The 20149-nt window shown below is 40.6% G+C and overlaps 1 non-coding gene across 1 annotated transcript; it reads right to left on the bottom strand.

Annotated features, from left to right (window-relative positions):
• Window positions 1-13341: 13341 nt before the first annotated feature.
• Trnat-ugu (transfer RNA threonine (anticodon UGU)) lies at window positions 13342-13416 on the bottom strand. Its single transcript has one exon. It is a non-coding gene; the product is annotated as a tRNA-Thr (tRNA).
• Between the last annotated feature and the right edge of the window lie 6733 nt (window positions 13417-20149).

The raw sequence follows: 20149 nt of genomic DNA, 5'->3' as shown, positions 1-20149 counted from the left end.
GTGATTTTGATCCCTAAAGTGTTCTCTATTTTGTTCATTATTTCCGCGAAAATGTTGTTCTTGTTTTGGATAAAAATTATGGTCCTTCTTTTGAAAATTTTTATATCCCCCTGAATTTTGACTGACACCATGATAATTGTTTTGTTCCCTTTTTTGAAAGTTATCATTTCCCCAATTTTGACCATTACCTTTGTGTTTTTGTTGTTACCCTATCCAAATTTTCAATATAATTGAGAAACTGATCTACATTACTATCAGGACAATGAACTAAACTAAACTGCATTGCTGATGGCAATATTCTCTTTAAGGTATCAATTTTGATCAAGTCATCCAAAGGTTTTGTTAAATGAATAAGTTTTTGAAGTTCACTTTTGCAAAAATGTTTCGTGCTCCCATCTGATTCTCTATAGTTTCTCCCATTCAAAAATTCACTTTTGATTCTAGTTTGTTTAAGATCATCCCAAAAATTTTCCAGAAATTTTGATTCAAATTCTGAAAAGGTCATCCCCACCGTTACAATCTGGTTTGCCCAAGTCAAAGCTTCCCCTTCCAAGAATTTTTTTACAAATTTAATTTTCATATCATCTGGTGAGTGAGGTAAAAAACAATCCTTACAATACTGTATAAAATCAACGGGATGTAAGGGTTCATCTACCGAAAAGTGCTTCACTGGAATATTAGATACAAGATTGCATGTGTTGACATTGTGATTTTTGCTTTGAAATTCAATGTCAAAACCTTCAATTTTTTCGCTAAGTTCTTTGACAGATTTTTTGCTTTCTAAATCATCACACTCTACTTTTTTTCTAAATTAACCAAACGATTGTCAGTTTTTTGTTCTATATTTTTTAGTAAAACTTTTGTATTCTCATCCAGATTTTTAATTTCCCCTTTTATCTCATTAAAATCAATTAAATTGCTTTCCCTATCTGCCAGTAACTCATTTTTTACAGTATTAATTTCACCGCTCAATTTAGCATCAATTTCATTTACACAGACTGCTTGGACTTGCAACAAAATGTTATCAATTTTTTCATCCCAGTAAGTCTTATTGTCGTCAACTGATTGTTTAATTTCTTTCATGAAATTTACAATAAAACTTTTTAAATCAAATTGATCGGTTCTTTCTGTTTCATTTGACATGTTCTGATTTTCGAAGTCTATTAAATTTTCTTTCTACTTTCTTTACTACTTTCTACTTAAGGCACAATACTCTCGAAAATCTCATAAGTCATTGTGAAGAACAAAAATTTATACACAACAATACAAAACAAGATAAAAATATTGTTTTAACAAAATACGAGGGTTTCGTGACTTATCTGGAACACTCTTCTACTGTTGCAAATCCACGTTTTCCATCCATATGATTGTTGACCAAAATTCTTGAAATTACTTCTTGTGTCGAAAATTATATTTTTCGCCGAAACATTTCTTCTCCAAAACTTTTACTTCCCGATGAACACAAATACTGTAACACACATTCTGAAGAAACTGGTATTAACACACAAAAATTTTCTTCCTCATAGCACTGTCGAAGATCTCATAAACACAATAGTCATTGGAAGATGGCGGCAAGTGTACACGTAACTTTAAAACGCTCTGCAGTTTTTGAGGACTTAATTTCAATCAAGTGTATTGTTTGTGACGAAACAGTGCTAAATGGAATTAGAATATGCGTGTTTAAACATAAATGATGCCATTCACACTGCTTTGCTCAAGAAGATTTACAAATACAGTGTAAATGTGACATAGAGTGTAACGGCCGCGAGATCGCGAGTGGAAAGTACTACGCGGGAATAGAAGACAGCGTGCATGACGAACTTCAAAAAGAACTTGACATTATAAAAAAATATGTAAAAGCAATGGAAAATTTGGTACTAATCATACGGGAACTGTCTGAATCGTCAAGGCAACAACATCTCATTAATGCTAGCCATAAAATTCGTAGGTCTGCACAACCAAATGTACCAAGTGTAAACAGTACGACTGTAACTAGATATATGAACGAACTGAGCACTCAAAAGGCACAAGTGAATCAAACGCAAGAAAAGAAAGTGTTAATAGTGCATCTATGGATAAAAATATGAACAAACTATCCACACAAAAATATACAAGTGGATTAAACGGAGAAAAACACAAGGTAAATATTCGTAAAGAAAAAAAAGTAAACAACCACGTTATGCATAAGCAAGGACACAAGCAACAGACATATATTTTTGCAGATAGTCATGGGAGAGGAATTACGGAAATTATGAGAAGAAATCACCCAGACCTTAATCTAACAGGCATCATCAAACCAGGCGCGCCATTACGCGAAATTCTGAAAAACAGTGACAACATATTAACGACCGGTAACAGCTGCATCATAATAGGAGGCGCAAATGATGTTTACTGTAATGAAACTTTGCGTGCAACGAGAATCCTAAAGGAAACAGTCAAAAGGATGCCTCGAGTGCATTTCTACATTGTTAGTATCCCCAGGAGACACGATCTGATGGAAAACTCGTGCGTAAACATCGAGATTGTTACAGCAAACAGGCTATTTGAGAAAATATGTAGAGGTTTCCAGAATACGACTTTCGTAGAGATAAACAGTGTTCACAGAGAGCACTTCACAAGACATGGTCTCCACATGAACGTAAAAGGGAAAAAGATTATTAGTGCCGAAATACTTAAATTTGTTAATGAGTCATCTGTAATGGAAGTGTCTCCAATCCCAATTCCGCCAAAACAAGAGTTGTCTGTAACAGTGGAACCATCATTATCTGCAGTAGAGCTACAACAAACACCAGTAGCAGCAGCAAAGGCTCAGATATTCTCAGCAGCAGTGTCAGATAAACAAATAGCAGCACAATCACCACAATCATCAGCAGAGCTGTCGTCATCAGCAACAGCATCCAGAACAGCAGACCCCATAATACTACCTCAAGGCAATGAAAATGCATGTGAGGAAAACATACAAGGTTCATTAGACGCAGCAGCTAACAAAGAAGGGCAGTCACCAAGTCGGGGAGCGCAGGAGCCACCAGCAACAGCAAACACACAGAAGAGGTACCTGAGGCCTGGGAGATCAACAGCAGAAGCAGCTTCCAATCAAGACAGATGCCTGAGAACTAGGAGACCTGCTACACTAAGTGAGGATTTTTTATGGTACCGAGTAAGGAGAAAGAGAGCATGGAAAAAGATGTAAGTAAAACTGTCCATCTTAAATACCAGTGTGACAATAGTGAGAGGGACATAAACACCGCACAAAGATACGATCCAGGTTTAATGACACAAACTGAAAAAAAACATTGCATAGTACCAGAAGCAAAGGGAGCAAGTGAAGTGCTTAGTATATTACAGGAAGGGGAACTATTACATTTAAAGCCAACTGTTAGAATACTTCACCAAAACGTTCAATACATAAACAATAAAACAGAGGAACTAGAGGTAATATTACAGGAGTATAGGCCAAACATTCTAGTAGTTACAGAACATGGGCTAAAAGAAAATCACATAGGAATGTACAACTTGAAGAATTATGTGAAAGTAGCCAGTTTTTGCAGAACTTCCTATAAAGGTGGTGGGGTTGCCATTTTTTCTAACTATAAATCAACTAAAGCCATAAATATAACAAAATATGCTATAGAATTGAGCTTTGAAGCTACAGCACTGGAAACTAAAATTGCTGGGAATTTATGTTGTGTATTAGGTTTGTATCGATCACCAAATGGTATAATCAAAACCTTCTTTGAACAGCTGGAAGATATAATCCAACACCTCTCAAAAACATATGCTTATTTGATAATTATAGGAGATCTGAACATAGACACAAGTAAAAATACAGACAATACCAAGACCCTATTGGACATATTGTGCATATACAACCTAAAAATAAAAATAGATAAACCAACCAGAGTAACAAAGCATAGTGAAACTATAATTGATCACGTAATAACAAATATTCCTACATGCTATTGTGACGCACAGGTAATAAACTCCACATTAGCAGACCATTTTGCAGTCATGATAGACATAAATATAAAGACTACTGATTCAGTGCAGAAGATATGGGAGATGAGAAGACAGAACTACCCACATAACATAAATCTGCTAAAAAAGATGTTAGAGGCAGAAAACTGGGAAACAATATATGCAGCTAAAGATGCAAACACCAAATGGAACCAGTTTTTTTCTTTATTCAGTTATTATTATGATGTTACATGTCCTGTTAGTGAAAGGTTTGTCAGACAGCAACAAAAAAAGAAAAGCTGGGTGACTGGAGAAGTAATCCATGCCAGAAATAATCTGAGAGTGTATTATGACCTCTCCAAACAAAAAAATACTGAGGCCTACAACACACTGTATAAAATAAAAAAGAAAGAGTACTGTAGTTTTATCAGAAAAACTAAAGCATCATTCATCAGGATGTCTATAGATAAGGGAAAGAACCACTCAATAGGTTTATGGTCGTTCATTAATGAAGAGAGAGGAAAAGTAACAAATCGGGCGGAGGACATCTGCCCACTGATGAGTGGGAAAAGCAACGCAAACCCTCTAGAAGTAGCCAATACTTTTAACAGATATTATATTACTGTAGCAGACGAATTAATAAGTCAAAATAAAACAAATGTAGCAAGTAAATTGTTAAACCCCCCACATACAAATCATACTATGGTTTTCATACCTACAACGGATGCAGAAGTGTCAATCCTAATAAAACAACTTAAAATTAAACATTCATCTGGCTTGGATGGTGTCACATCACATCTCATAAAGGAATGCAGAGAATGTATATTAAAACCATTGAAACACATGCTGAATGCTGCGATAGAAGAAGGTATATTTCCAGATTCACTGAAAGTAAGTAAAGTGAAGCCAATATTTAAGAAAGGGAACAGGGATGAATTAGGAAATTACAGGCCAATATCATTGATCTCAACATTTGCTAAAATCTATGAAATGATAATAAAGAATAGAATTGTAAGTTTTATAACAAAGTACAGTATACTGCATTCATCACAACATGGGTTCAGAGAAGGGAAGTCAACAAAAACAGCATCAACAGATATAATTGAGCACATTCTTAATTTACTTGACAGGCAACAAAAGACTTGTGGGATTTTTATGGACCTATCTAAGGCATTTGATTGTGTGAATCACTCAAAATTAATGATGAAATTATATCAGTATGGAATTAGAGGAAAATGCTATGACATACATAAATCATACATTACAAATAGGAAACAATGTACAGAAATCAGACATACTAGTGGGGGAAATATAACAAACTACAGATCAGAATTACAAACAGTTAAACATGGTGTGCCGCAAGGGTCTGTGCTTGGGCCAATACTATTTATACTCTATGTAAATGACTTCCCTAGCTATATAAATAAAAAACTTATAATGTATGCTGATGACACAACAATCATTTGCACAGCTGACACAAAGGAGGAGCTTGAGAAGGAAGCACTCGTGACTATCGAAAATGCAAATAAATATTTAACAGAAAACAACCTGTTTATGAATCAGTCTAAAACAATGAATGTAGTATTTCAGACCAAGCATAGTGAAAATTATAAATGTTAATATAAATGGAAAGACTATTAAAGAAGTAACCAGCACAAATTTTCTAGGAACTATAATAGACAAACATTTGGCATGGGGGGAGCACATCGATGCACTGTGTAAAAAGATAAACAAACAGATCTTCATCATGCATAAAACAGCTAAGACTGTGGATGATAAAGTCCTCAGATCAATGTATTATGGACTTGTCTTCCCACATTTGTCTTATTCACTTCATATATGGGGAAGTGCACAAGCTGGCTACCTAAAAAGAATATTCACAATTCAGAAAAGGGCAGTGAGATGCATTGCAAAAATACCACCAAGACAGACCTGTAGGCAAGCTTTTGTATACTATAATATTATGAGAGTATATTCACTGTACATATACCAAAGCATAATGGCGGTAACGTCAAGTGATAAACACCTCCTAAATAAAGATGTACACAAACACGGTACAAGAGGAAATGAAAATTACTACATGATAAACAGAAATCTAAAACTGTCTATGACTGCCCCAGAAGAAGCAGGCAAAAGGTTTTTTAATAAACTCCCCAAAATCATTAAAAAAGAAACAGACCTAAAATGTTTTAAAAATCATTTGAAACTATATCTCACAGAGAAATGTATATACAGTTTGAGTGAATACTAAGATGGTGTTTAATATGTTATATCATTAAAATTATCATGTATGTTGTTTGGATTTGTATGTACATATAATGTGAAACATGTAATACCTTTGTATGATTATGGACTATTTCTGTTTAATCATTTGTTTCATTCATATATAATGAAATCAAGTTTGATGTTAATAGCCTATTGTATGACACACCCAATACTTTTCAGCTGGAGTCCATGGGCAAAGAATAAATAAATAAATAAATAAATAAATAAATGAGAAACAGTACAATCGAGGAAGCAGCTAAAACATGTAGACTTACAATTTTGGGTAAAAATTTGATGAGCTGATTTAGTATTGCCTTGCTATGGAAGTTTCGGAAATAAGGAAGCGTCCGATCCCGCCCGTCTGCTTTGACCCATGACGTCACAAATACGGCGGAAACTACCATAAACCACGATTCCAATATGGTGCATATAAAGTCGTTACGTACACATTATGAAGACGAAAGTACATCGAAAAACAAACACACACACATTCCACAAAAAGCCATATGACACTAACGGGACAAGCGTGGAAAATGGGGTTTTTTGGGTGGGGACGAACTAAATATAAACAAATTTAGACAGCCAACCCCCATACAGAACACGCGAAACGACGAAAAAAAAACGACATCACAACCCCCCCCCCCCCCCAAATACCACTAAACACAATATCATCTGGAATCGGACACTTCCCTTGACCTATATAGCTCAAAACCATGTCCCGATACCAATACCAACATTCACAGCCACACATTTCAATAAAACACTTCCATCGACCCCAACACACTACACATACACTAAAAACAAAAAAATAAAAACTTACCTCAAAAAAGTTCCGGCGCTACAAACTTGGTTGGCCTCCACTATCACACACAGGCACTCACACACACCTGTACTTACCCCTATACCTAACGAACTCTGAACACACTTCACGGCAAAAAGAAAACCAATCAAGCACACTCCTCTCACTCACACCAGTCCAGGCGCGTAATGGGGCCCCTTAGGGATATGGCAGGAAGAGAGGGGAAGAAAACCAATGTGCACTCCGTGTGCATAGCGGGGGGAGTCATTCCAGATGTGGAAACGGTCCTTCCGAATGCCATGAAAGGTACAGGGTGCACCCATGTGCAGGTGGTCGCTCATGTCGGCACCAATGGTGTGTGTCGCTATGGATCGGAGGAAATCCTCTCTGGCTTCCGGCGGCTATCTGATTTGGTGAAGACTGCCAGTCTCGCTAGCGGGATGAAAGCAGAGCTCACCATCTGCAGCATCGTCGACAGGACTGACTGCGGACCTTTGGTACAGAGCTGAGTGGAGGGTCTGAATCAGAGGCTGAGACGGTTCTGCGACCGTGTGGGCTGCAGATTCCTCGACTTGCACCATAGGGTGGTGGGTTTTCGGCTTCCGCTGGATAGGTCAGGAGTCCACTACACGCAGCAAGCGGCTACACGGGTAGCAGGGGTTGTGTGGCGTGGACTGGGCGTTTTTTTTTTAGGTTATATGGCCTCGGACAAGTACAGAAAGGCAACAGCCTCAAAGGGTGAGGGGCAAAGTCAGGACATGCGGGGACCAAGCAGCAATCGGTATTGTAATTGTAAACTGTCGAAGCTGCATTGGTAAAGTACCGGAACTTCAAGCGCTGATAGAAAGCACCGAAGCTGAAATCGTTATAGGTACAGAAAGCTGGCTGAAGCCAGAGATACATTTTGCCGAAATTTTTACAAATGCACAGACGGTGTTTAGAAAGGATAGATTGCATGCAACCGGTGGTGGCGTGTTTGTCGCTGTTACTAGTAGTTTATCCTGTAGTGAAGTAGAAGTGGATAGTTCCTGTGAATTATTATGGGTGGAGGTTACACTCAACAACCGAGCTAGGTTAATGATTGGCTCCTTTTACCGACCTCCCGACTCAGCAGCATTAATGGCAGAACAATTGAGAGAAAATTTGGAATATATTTCACATAAATTTTCTCAGCATGTTATAGTCTTAGGTGGAGATTTCAATTTACCAGATATAGACTGGGACACTCAGATGTTTAGGACGGGTGGTAGGGACAGAGCATCGAGTGAAATTATACTGAGTGCACTATCCGAAAATTACCTCGAGCAATTAAACAGAGAACCGACTCGTGGAGATAACATCTTGGACCTACCGATAACAAACAGACCCGAACTTTTCGACTCTGTAAGCGAAGAACAGGGAATCAGTAATCATAAGGCCGTTGCAGCATCCCTGAATATGGAAGTTACTAGGAATATAAAAAAAGGGAGCAAGGTTTACTGTTAGGAAGAGTAATAGAAAGCAGATTTCAGACTACCTAACAGATCAAAACGAAAATTTCTGTTCCGACACTGACAATGTTGAGTGTTTATGGAAAAAGTTCAAGGCAATCGTAAAATGCGTTTTAGACGGGTACGTGCCGAGTAAAACTGTGAGGGACGGGAAAAACCCACCGTGGTACAACAACAAAATTAGGAAACTACTGCGAAAGCGAAGAGAGCTTCACTCCAAGTTTAAACGCAGCCAAAACCTCTCAGACAAACAGAAGCTAAGCGATGTCAAAGTTAGCGTAAGGAGGGCTATGACTTGACAGAAAATCTTAGGAAGTTCTGGTCTTACGTTAAATCAGTAAGTGGCTCGAAACAGCATATCCAGACACTCCGGGATGGTGATGGCATTGAAACAGAGGATGACATGCGTAAAGCTGAAATATTAAACACCTTTTTCCAAAGTGTTTCACAGAGGAAGACCGCACTGCAGTTCCTTCTCTAAATCCTCGCACAAACGAAAAAATGGCTGACATCGAAATAAGTGTCCAAGGAATAGAAAAGCAACTGGAATCACTCAACAGAGGAAAGTCCACTGGACCTGATGGGATACCAATTCGATTCTACACAGAGTACGCGAAAGAACTTGCCCCTCTTCTAACAGCCGTGTACCGCAAGTCTCTAGAGGAACGGAAGGTTCCAAATGATTGGAAAAGAGCACAGGTAGTCCCAGTCTTCAAGAAGGGTCGTCGAGCAGATGCGCAAAACTATAGACCTATATGTCTGACGTCGATCTGTTGTAGAATTTTAGAACATGTTTTTTGCTCGAGTATCATGTCGTTTTTGAAAACCCAGAATCTACTCTGTAGGAATCAACATGGACTCCGGAAACATCGATCGTGTGAGACCCAACTCGCTTTATTTGTTCATGAGACCCAGAAAATATTAGATACAGGCTCCCAGGTAAATGCTATTTTCCTTGACTTCCGGAAGGCGTTCGACACAGTTCCGCACTGTCGCCTGATAAACAAAGTAAGAGCCTACGGAATATCAGACCAGCTGTGTGGCTGGATTGAAGAGTTTTTAGCAAACAGAACACAGCATGTTGTTATCAATAGAAAGACGTCTACAGACGTTAAAGTAGCCTCTGGCGTGCCACAGGGGAGTGTTATGGGACCATTGCTTTTCACAATATATATAAATGACCTAGTACATAGTGTCGGAAGATCCATGAGGCTTTTCGCGGATGATGCTGTAGTATACAGAGAAGTTGCAGCATTAGAAAATTGTAGCGAAATGCAGGAAGATCTGCAGCGGATAGGCACTTGGTGCAGGGAGTGGTAACTGACACTTAACATAAACAAATGTAATGTATTGCGAATACATAGAAAGAAGGATCCTTTATTGTATGATTATATGATAGCGGAACAAACACTGGTAGCAGTTACTTCTGTAAAATATCTGGGAGAATGCGTGCGGAACGATTTGAAGTGGAATGATCATATAAAATTAATTGTTGGTAAGGCGGGTGCCAGGTTGAGATTCATTGGGAGAGTCCTTAGAAAATGTAGTCCAACAACAAAGGAGGTGGCTTACAAAACGCTCGTTCGACCTATACTTGAGTATTGCTCATCAGTGTGGGATCCGTACCAGATCGGGTTGACGGAGATGTTTAGCAAACTCAAGTGGCAGACTCTGCAAGAGAGGCGCTCTGCATCGCGGTGTAGCTTGCTCGCCAGGTTTCAGGAGGGTGCGTTTCTGGATGAGGTATCGAATATATTGCTTCCCCCTACTTATACCCCCCGAGGAGATCACTAATGTAAAATTAGAGAGATTCGAGCGCGCACGAAGGCTTTCAGACAGTCGTTCTTCCCGCGAACCATACGCGACTGGAACAGAAAAGGGAAGTAATGACTATGGCACGTAAAGTGCCCGCCGCCACACACCGTTGGGTGGCTTGCGGAGTATAAATGTACATGTAGATGTAGTCTCATGCGCGGAAAAACTTTGTGGGGTTCTATAACAAAAATAATAAGTCACCAGTACAATCTCGCGCATGCCAAACCTGGACTTCTCGAACCAGGAACCGCGCTGTATGGGACGCCAAATGTCTTTTCGACAGCTCCACATATAACCGTCCCTGATCCGAGACGCCGGAACTTTAGCCAAATTGATTTCTTCGCCACAAATAGAGCATTTCACAACCTCGGCAATTAAACCGAAAAGCTGCAAAAACTTGATCAGTTCCAAAGGAGTGTTCCCCATCATATCCCTCAGACGCGCACTGTTAATTTTAACCGTCATATCCATTCCTGAACAAAAACAACCGATTAATTTTACTAAAATTACCACACAACGTACAGCGAACAAAACTAAATTAACCTTCACACAAAACCACAAAAACGTTAACCTGAACATACCACCAGAGGGCACAACAAACCACAACACGACGACATCTAGAAACGCGCTACACGCACAAACCAAACTCCGCGCCGTCATGACGTCACACACAACACCCTTACGTCACGGGTCAAAGCCGACGCGCGGGATCGGACGCTTCTGTCGACCCACATTCAGAAAGAAAGCCTGTAGGAATGTCTACTACAGGGCTCTTGTTTTCAGCAAACGTGACAGAAATTCTATAATCTTCTGATTGGTGCTATATTACACTTAATCTGAAACTAGATTGTGTACTCTCTTATTTGATAGCAATTTCACATTTTATTTGGTACTACTATGATTATTTTTTGGAGGCTCCAATTTTGGCAGTTATTTTCAGAACTCACATTTTTTAAAAATAATTTTAATTATTTTTTTAAGACTAAAATATAAATGGTAATATAAAGTAAGTATCCTGTGCCTTTAAAAGTTGATTTTTACTACATTATTTTTTAAATAAAAAAATTGCGTGTCTGGTTTTCGGCACTTTTCCCTCTGTACCGTATATATAGCACACCCACAAAAAAGTTACCCAGGTCGAAAAACGCCATTTTTTAGTTTGTCACTGAAAAATACGTGTGGAGTGCCCAACATACATGAAAACTGTAATGGAATTTACTGCCAATAACGCTTACTCTAAACTTAAAGAAAGCTTAAATAATTTCAATCTAAGTTTTATATTGTGTAAGTCGACTTTCTCAAATATTGGATTTTTTGAGTTGTGTTACTGGAATTGGCGGCATGCAATATGTAGTCAGTAAACTATGAAACAGCGAAGTAAAGTTGAGGGGGGGGGGGGGGGGTCATCCACAACTACTAACTTTACTCGTCATTCACTCAAGCATTCACAAATATCTTGTTTCCACAAATTCCACCTGAAGGAATGTGGAATGACTTAAGTTAACTCTACAAAAGCTGGAAGTAGGAACCACTGAAGTCTGCTTCTATAAAACATGAACCACAGCCAGAACTGATATTACTTAAAAACTTGAAAGAGGTAACTTACCGAAATGCCCATACACAGTTTTCACCGGCAAATTTAACTCATTGAGTCCACTTCGTTTTAAAATTAAATCTTGCAGGATGACGTCACACACGACAACACCCTTACGTCACGGGTCAAAGACGACGCGTGGGATCGGACACTTCTGTCGACCTAGAAATTGTTTACAATAGCGCTACGCAACAGAACTACGACGCACCCGATGTCGCCATGCTCACCTCCGAATATTCTGATTTGCAACTGAGATTGGTCCAAAATTTCGACAGTCTCCGAGAGAACGATTCAAAATATCTGCTACGATGTTTTCTAAAACAATTCTCACGTATCAACCACACAGCACTTACAAAACTGACTTGCTAAATATGGGTTGGAGCAAGTTTACAGTTCATAACAACGCGCGCACGAACGCCCGGGCGACACTGCCTGCTACAGAACCTGTTATCAGGGCACGTGAACTGGTCAACACAGGATATGCGACAAAGTTTGTGGTCAGGTTGGGACTCAGCGAAACTTCGACATTAGGATTTGTAAACACCACGATGTCACCCAACCGCCCTGCTGTCCTCTGCCGAAACCTACGACAGGCTGCGACGCACACGTCAGAAGGCAAAATGCGGTTCTGCACCTGTTAACTCGGAGCTGGGCACTTGCGAATTAATGAGAATTGGATCCCGCTTTTATGGAGTCTTACTGGTTACTTGTACCACAACGAAATACGCAACTTTGCAGTATGCGTAATAGCACAGCTTAAATTGGTGCGAGAGGAGAGAAAAAGCAGTCAAATATTTGTGACAACCAAGATTAATAATTTAATTGATACTCGGTTTATTCTGCATCTACATCTGTACTCTACAAACTACCGCCAGGCGCATGGCATATGGTACATCCCATTGTACGAGCTATTACGTTTTTTTCCTGTTCCATTCACGTATGGAGCGCGGGAAGAATGGTTTTTGAATACCTGTGTGTGTGTGTGTGTGTGTGTGTGCGTGTGTGTGTGTGTCACGTGCAGTAATTATTCTAATCTTACCCACATGATCCCTATGTGAGTGAGGGTTGTAGTATGTCTCCAGAGTAATCATTTTAAGCCGATTCTTGAGACTCTCTTAATTGACTTTCTCAAGATAAATGATAATTAGCCGGCCAGAGTGGCCGAGCGGTTCTAGGCGCTACAGTCTGGAGCCGCGCGGCCGCTACGGTCGCAGGTTCGAATCCTGCCTCGGGCATGGATGTGTATGATGTCCTTAGGTTAGTTAAGTTTTAGTAGTTCTAAGTTCTAGGGGACTGATGACCTCAGCAGTTAAATCCCATAGTGCTCAGAGCCATTTGAACCATTTGAAAATGATAATTAATTGAAACCCTCAGCTGCCGACAGGTGTTATTGACATACCTAGATGGAGACAGTTGAAAATGTGTGCCCCGACCGGGACTCGAACCCGGGATCTTCTGCTTACACGGCAGACGCTCTGTCCATCTGAGCCACCGTGGACACAGACGAATAGCGCGACTGCACGGTCTTATCCCTTGCACTCTTCTCGGGATAGCTTACGTCTGGCTAGAAGAGTCTGACGGTTCAGTTCCTTCAGTATCTCCGTGACACTCTCCCAAGGATTAAACAACCTGTGACCATTCGTGCTGCCCTTCTCTGTACACGTTCAATATTCTCTGTTAGTCTTATCTGGTACGAGTCCTACCCCCCTCCCCCCCCCCCCCCCCTTGCAGGGCCGCACACATTGCCACCCTGCCACCCCCGCCGCTCCCGCCAGTCACCATCACGCTATTACTTCGTTTCTTTTGCCAGTCGACTCGACTGCATGGAGTAATTGTACTTTCGTAAGCAGCACGCGCGTCTGCTACAGCGTATTTCTGTCTGGCACATAGACAGCTAACATACACCTACGAGAAAAGTCGCGGCGCCGGCCGTTGTGGCCGAGCGGCTCTAGGCGCTACAGTCTGGAACCGCGCGACCGCTACAGTCGCAGGTTCGAATCCTGCCTCGGGCATGGATGTGTGTGATGTACTTACGTTAATTAGCCCTAAGTTGTTCTAAGTTCTAGGGGACTGATGCCCTCAGAAGTTAAGTTCCATAGTGCTCAGAGCCATTTGAACGAAAAGTCGCGGCCATTATAGTGACCTCTGTACGTTATTCTGTCTGTCATTTCTTCGAGATAAGTCACGAAAATGGTACTGTTTTCTGGTACAGAGAACTTTCGATACGTAGCGTTATAAATACGGACTATTCGCCGAATAGGAAGCTAATTTACATTCAGAAGCAGAAATATTGAGACAAGAATGAATAAGTATAAAGTCATAGTTGAAGCAAGTGCAAGTGTGAAGATTAGTCAAGAGTGAGAGTGATCAGTTGATTGTAAAGTATTAATAATAGTAATTCATAGAGACTCGTTAACGACATTTTTACTAATAATGTAACAATAGTTTCCCATACGTAACTCGTATTACGAAACTATAGACGTGTATATCTCCGGTAATAGTGACTTTCGAGAAAATTCCTAAAAACGCATTGTTACATAGGAATGCATTAAAAACATCGAATGCACTAGAAAGTAACGCAATCGACAATAAGAGTTCCACACACGTAAATTGCCGGATGACGTCATCATTGGAAACTCGCCCTTATATTATGCGTTGCGTCGTAAGGTACATACTGGCTAGTCGCTTTTAACAGTAGGTATTTGTTCACACTACATAAAAGTCTGGAAGCGGACATTCTGACAGCGAATGTTCTCGAAATAACCGAGCCACATACATAAGGGAAGTAGAGCCGCTTTTTGAAAGCTACGATCGTTGCGATAACTTGGAAGTGATAAAAGTGAACAGCTACGATTACTAGCTATTGACACGGACTTCAGTCAGTGTTGTGCTTAGTGATATTAGAAATACGCGGAGGGTGACTGTGTGTGTTTCAGTGCAAAGTGTACTGGCGTTGGATTTTTTAGTGAGAATAAAATCTTTATTCGAGAATTAAACTTTGCCTGTGACTTGATTATTTTTTATTACGGTAAAAGTAAAGCTACCTCAAGATATCTTTAGCGCCCCCTTCTTGAGGTTTTTCTGTATCCGCCACTGGCCATGACACGTCATTCAGATGTCGTACGAGGCCCACGAGAGAGGTTCGTTGACCCCGGATGCGGTATGGAGGAACATGGGGTCATTACACCACTCTCACGGCTGTTGTGGACTACTTTTTTTTAGACATGGGAGCCGCTACTACTCACTCAAGTAGTTCCTCAGTTGGTATCAAGACATGGGTACAACTCGTTCTAGTCCTCCCACCGAGTAAAAATTCCATGAAAGCACGATACTGGGAACTGAACCCAGATCCTCCGCAAGAGAGTCAGACGCGATGACCCGTTTTTCTTTCCTTTTTTTCTCCTTTTTTCATATTCTTACTTTTGATCCGTCTCTTCGTGTTATGTCTTCAATGGTTCTTTGAGAGTGTCGCATGACACATTTCCAATTTCTCTCGATGTGAACCTCACTCAGCTTTTGATCAAGAGAGTCTCCAATACCCTGAGTGAACAAGCTGAGCAACTGCGCTGGCTACAGTTCGGCTATGGAAGCGGGCTTGGAACCTAACAGCATAGCTTAAATTAATAATCGTGGTTGTCACGGATATTAAACTATCTTTTATAAATATATTACGAATTACGAGGTCGTCGTTAGGTTGGGACATGTTTGTACACCTTCGTTTGCTGCGAATGTGTGATGCCTTCAACGAATACCATAGCAGAATATTGTCACATGACGTTTCACAAAATCCAAAGAAATTCCGGTCATACGTAAAGTCTGTTAATGGCACCAAAGCTAGTGTCCAGTCGCTAGCGAATGAGACAGGAACTGAAATTGAGGGTAACAAAGCAAAAGCTGAAATGCTTAACTCCGATTTCACATGTTCGTTTACAGAGGAAAACCCAGAATAATTGTCCCAATTCAATCCTCGTACCACTGAAAAGATGAATGAAATAATTATTAGTTTCAGTGGTGTCGACAAACAGCTGAAGTATTTAATACTGAACAAAGCTCCAGGCACCAATGGAAACCCCGTCAGACACTATGCTGAATTGCGGCTGACTTCTAACTATAATGTCATAGATCACCCGAACAAAAAACCGTGCCCAGTTCTTGGAAAAAGGCACGGATCACACACATCTACAAGAAGGGTAGTAGAAGCGTCCCACAAAACTACCGTATATCCTTGACATCGATTTGTTGTAGAATCTTGGAACATATTCTGAACTCAAACATAATGAGGTATCCCAAACAGAATAACGTCTTCGATGCCAACCAGCATGGGTTTGGAAAACATCGATCGTGTGAGACAACTCGCACTTTTCTCACATGACATACTGAAATCTTTGGATCAAGGCAACCAGGTAGATGCAGTATTTCTTGGTTTCCGAAAATCATTTGGCTCAGTACCGCAATGGGGCAGTGTCAAGGAGGGGTGGGGGGGGGGGGCTATGGAGGCTATAGCCCCCCCTCCCCGTGGAGTATCATATTACACTGGATAAAATGACTTCAGAAATCAGCGAAAATATTACTCCAACAGAGTCAATCATTTTTTTTAATAATTATGTAGCAATATAGGTTACAATGCATTCCAAACACATTTTAACAAAAGAATAAGTGTGAAAAGTAGCTTACTATCTAAACCAATAAATATCATTTAAGTTAAAATAGACGTCTTATTATTTATTAAAACACGTTTTTTACCCTGACCTCCAAAACAGTATGTCCTTCTCCTTATCACTCTCGAGGACATCATGCTGCTGGTGGAGTGTCATTTCCTTCAAAAGCCCAGTTGATGGGCAAATAAAAATTGCAGCCTTGTAATGTGAACACCCTGCTGTGAGAAAGCAAAGATTTACTACACTTTGGAAATAAAATGCTACCATCTAAGATGAACTTGAAAGAACAGTCTTTAAAACACTATAAAGAGACCTTACATACCAATAGAATAACAACTTGTTGTCTTCCCGTTCTTCGGCCCTCCACCACCCCTCCCCCACCCACTCCCCTTCGTGACAATCTCGTGGACATCATGCTGCTGGTGGTGTGTCATTTCCACCTAAAGCCCAGGTGATGGGCAAATAAAAATTGCAGCCTCATAATAAGAACTACCTGCTGTGCGAAAGCTAAGATTAACTACACTTTAGAAATAAAATGCTACATTTTAATGTGATCTTGAACGAACAATCTTTAAAACACTATAAAGAGACAGTACATCCCAATAGAATAACAACTTGTCGTGCTTCCACCTCCCCCCACCTCACCATATGCCGCTCTCGTGGACATCATGCTGCAGGTGGTGTTCCAATTCCACCAAAATCCCATGAGATGAGCAAATAAAAAATGAGCCTTGTAATGCGACACCCTGCTGTCAGAAAGCAAAGATTTTCTACACTTTGGAAATGAAATTCTATGCTCCAATATGAACTTGGGGAACAATCTTTAAAGCACTATAAAGCGTCAGTACATACCAATAGAATAACAACTTGTCGTGTTCCCACCCCCGCCCCCCCACCCTCGTTGCCGCTCTCGTGGACATCATGCTGCTGGTGGTGTGTCATTTTCACCAAAAGCCCAGTTGCTGGGCGAATAAAAATTGCAGCCTTGTAATGCGAACAACCTGCTGTAAGAAAGCAAAGATTTACTGCGCTTTGGAAATAAAATGCTACGTTCTAAGATGAACTTGAAAGAACCATCTTTGAAACACTATAAAGAGACAGTACATACCAATAGAATAACAACTTGTCGCCTTCTTGTCCCCCCCCCCCCCCCCCCCCCCCAGCCACGTTTCCACTCTTGCGGACATCATGCTGCTGGTTGTGTGTCATTTCCACCAAAAGCCCAGTTGTTGGGCAAATAAAAATTGCAGCCTTGTAATGTGAACACCCTGCTGTGAGAAAGGAAAGATTTACTACACTTTGGAAATAAAATCCTACGTTCTAAGATGAACTTGAAAGAACAATCAAGAACTATCTTTAAAATACTATAAAGAGACAGTACATACCAATAGAATAACAACTTGTCGCCTTCTTGTTCCCCCCCCCCCCCCCCAGCCATGTTTCCACTCTTGCGGACATCATGCTGCTGGTTGTGTGTCATTTCCACCAAAAGCCCAGTTGATGGGCAAATATAAAATTGCAGCCTTGTAATGTGAACACCCTGCTGTGAGAAAGGAAAGATTTACTACACTTTGGAAATAAAATCCTACGTTCTAAGATGAACTTGAAAGAACAATCTTTAAAACACTATAAAGAGACAGTACATACCAATAGAATAACAACTTGTCGCCTTCTTGTTCCCCCCCCCCCCCCCCCCCCCAGCCACGTTTCCACTCTTGCGGACATCATGCTGCTGGTTGTGTGTCATTTCCACCAAAAGCCCAGTTGATGGGCAAATAAAAATTGCAGGCTTGTAATGTGAACACCCTGCTGTGAGAAAGGAAAGATTTACTACACTTTGGAAATAAGATCCTACGTTCTAAGATGAACTTGAAAGAACAATCTTTAAAACACTATAAAGAGACAGTACATACCAATAGAATAACAACTTGTCGCCTTCTTGTTCCCCCCCCCCCCCCCCCCCCCCCCCCCCCCCAGCCACGTTTCCACTCATGCGGACATCATGCTGCTGGTTGTGTGTCATTTCCACCAAAAGCCCAGTTGATGGGCAAATAAAAATTGCAGCCTTGTAATGTGAACAACCTGCTGTGAGAAAGGAAAGATTTACTACACTTTGGAAATAAAATCCTACGTTCTAAGATGAACTTGAAAGAACAATCTTTAAAACACTATAAAGAGACAGTACATACCAATAGAATAACAACTTGTCGCCTTCTTGTCCCCCCCCCCCCCCCCCCCCCCAGCCGCGTTTCCACTCTTGCAGACATCATGCTGCTGGTTGTGTTTCATTTCCACCAAAAGCCCAGTTGATGGGCAAATAAAAATTGCAGCCTTGTAATGTGAACACCCTGCTGTGAGAAAGGAAAGATTTACTACACTTTGGAAATAAAATCCTACGTTCTAAGATGAACTTGAAAGAACAATCTTTAAAACACTATAAAGACACAGTACATACCAATAGAATAACAACTTGTCGCCTTCTTGTTCCCCACCCCCCCCCCCCCCCAGCCGTGTTTCCACTCTTGCGGACATCATGCTGCTGGTTGTGTGTCATTTCCACCAAAAGCCCAGTTGATGGGCAAATAAAAATTGCAGCCTTGTAATGTGAACACCCTGCTGTGAGAAAGGAAAGATTTACTACACATTGAAATAAAATCCTACGTTCTAAGATGAACTTGAAAGAACAATCTTTAAAACACTATAAAGAGACAGTACATACCAATAGAATAACAACTTGTCGCCTTCTTGTCCCCCCCCCCCCCCCCCCCCCCAGCCAGATTTCCACTCTTGCGGACATCATGTTGCTGGTTGTGTGTCATTTCCACCAAAAGCCCAGTTGATGGGCAAATAAAAATTGCAGCCTTGTAATGTGAACACCCTGCTGTGAGAAAGGAAAGATTTACTACACTTTGGAAATAAAATCCTACGTTCTAAGATGAACTTGAAAGAACAATCTTTAAAACACTATAAAGAGACAGTACATACCAATAGAATAACAACTTGTCGTCTTCTTGTGCCCCCACCCCCCCCTCGTTTCCACTCTTGCGGACATCATGCTGCTGGTGGCGTGTCATTTCCACCAAAAGCCCAGTTGATGGGCAAATAAAAATTGCAGCCTTGTAATGTGAACACCTTGTTGTGAGATAGGAAAGATTTACTACACTTTGGAAATAAAATCCTCCGTTCTAAGATGAACTTGAAAGAACAATCTTTAAAACACTATAAAGCGACAGTACATACCAATAGAATAACAACTTGTCGTCTTCTTGTGCCCCCCACCCCCCCCTCGTTTCCACTCTTGCGGACATCATGCTCCTGGTTGTGTGTCATTTCCATGAAAAGCCCAGTTGATGGGCAAATAAAAATTGCAGCCTTGTAATGTGAACACCCTGCTGTGAGAAAGGAAAGATTTACTACACTTTGGAAATAAAATCCTATGTTCTAAGATGAACTTGAAAGAACAATCTTTAAAACACTATAAAGCGACAGTACATACCAATTGAATAACAACTTGTCGCCTTCTTGTTCCCCCCCCAAGCCACGTTTCCACTCTTGCAGACATCATGCTGCTGGT

This window comes from Schistocerca cancellata, chromosome 12 (assembly GCF_023864275.1).
Source record: "Schistocerca cancellata isolate TAMUIC-IGC-003103 chromosome 12, iqSchCanc2.1, whole genome shotgun sequence".
Lineage (NCBI taxonomy): Eukaryota > Metazoa > Arthropoda > Insecta > Orthoptera > Acrididae > Schistocerca > Schistocerca cancellata.
The sequence above is the reverse complement of the archived record's forward strand: the minus strand, read 5'-3'. Positions and strand labels throughout refer to the sequence as shown.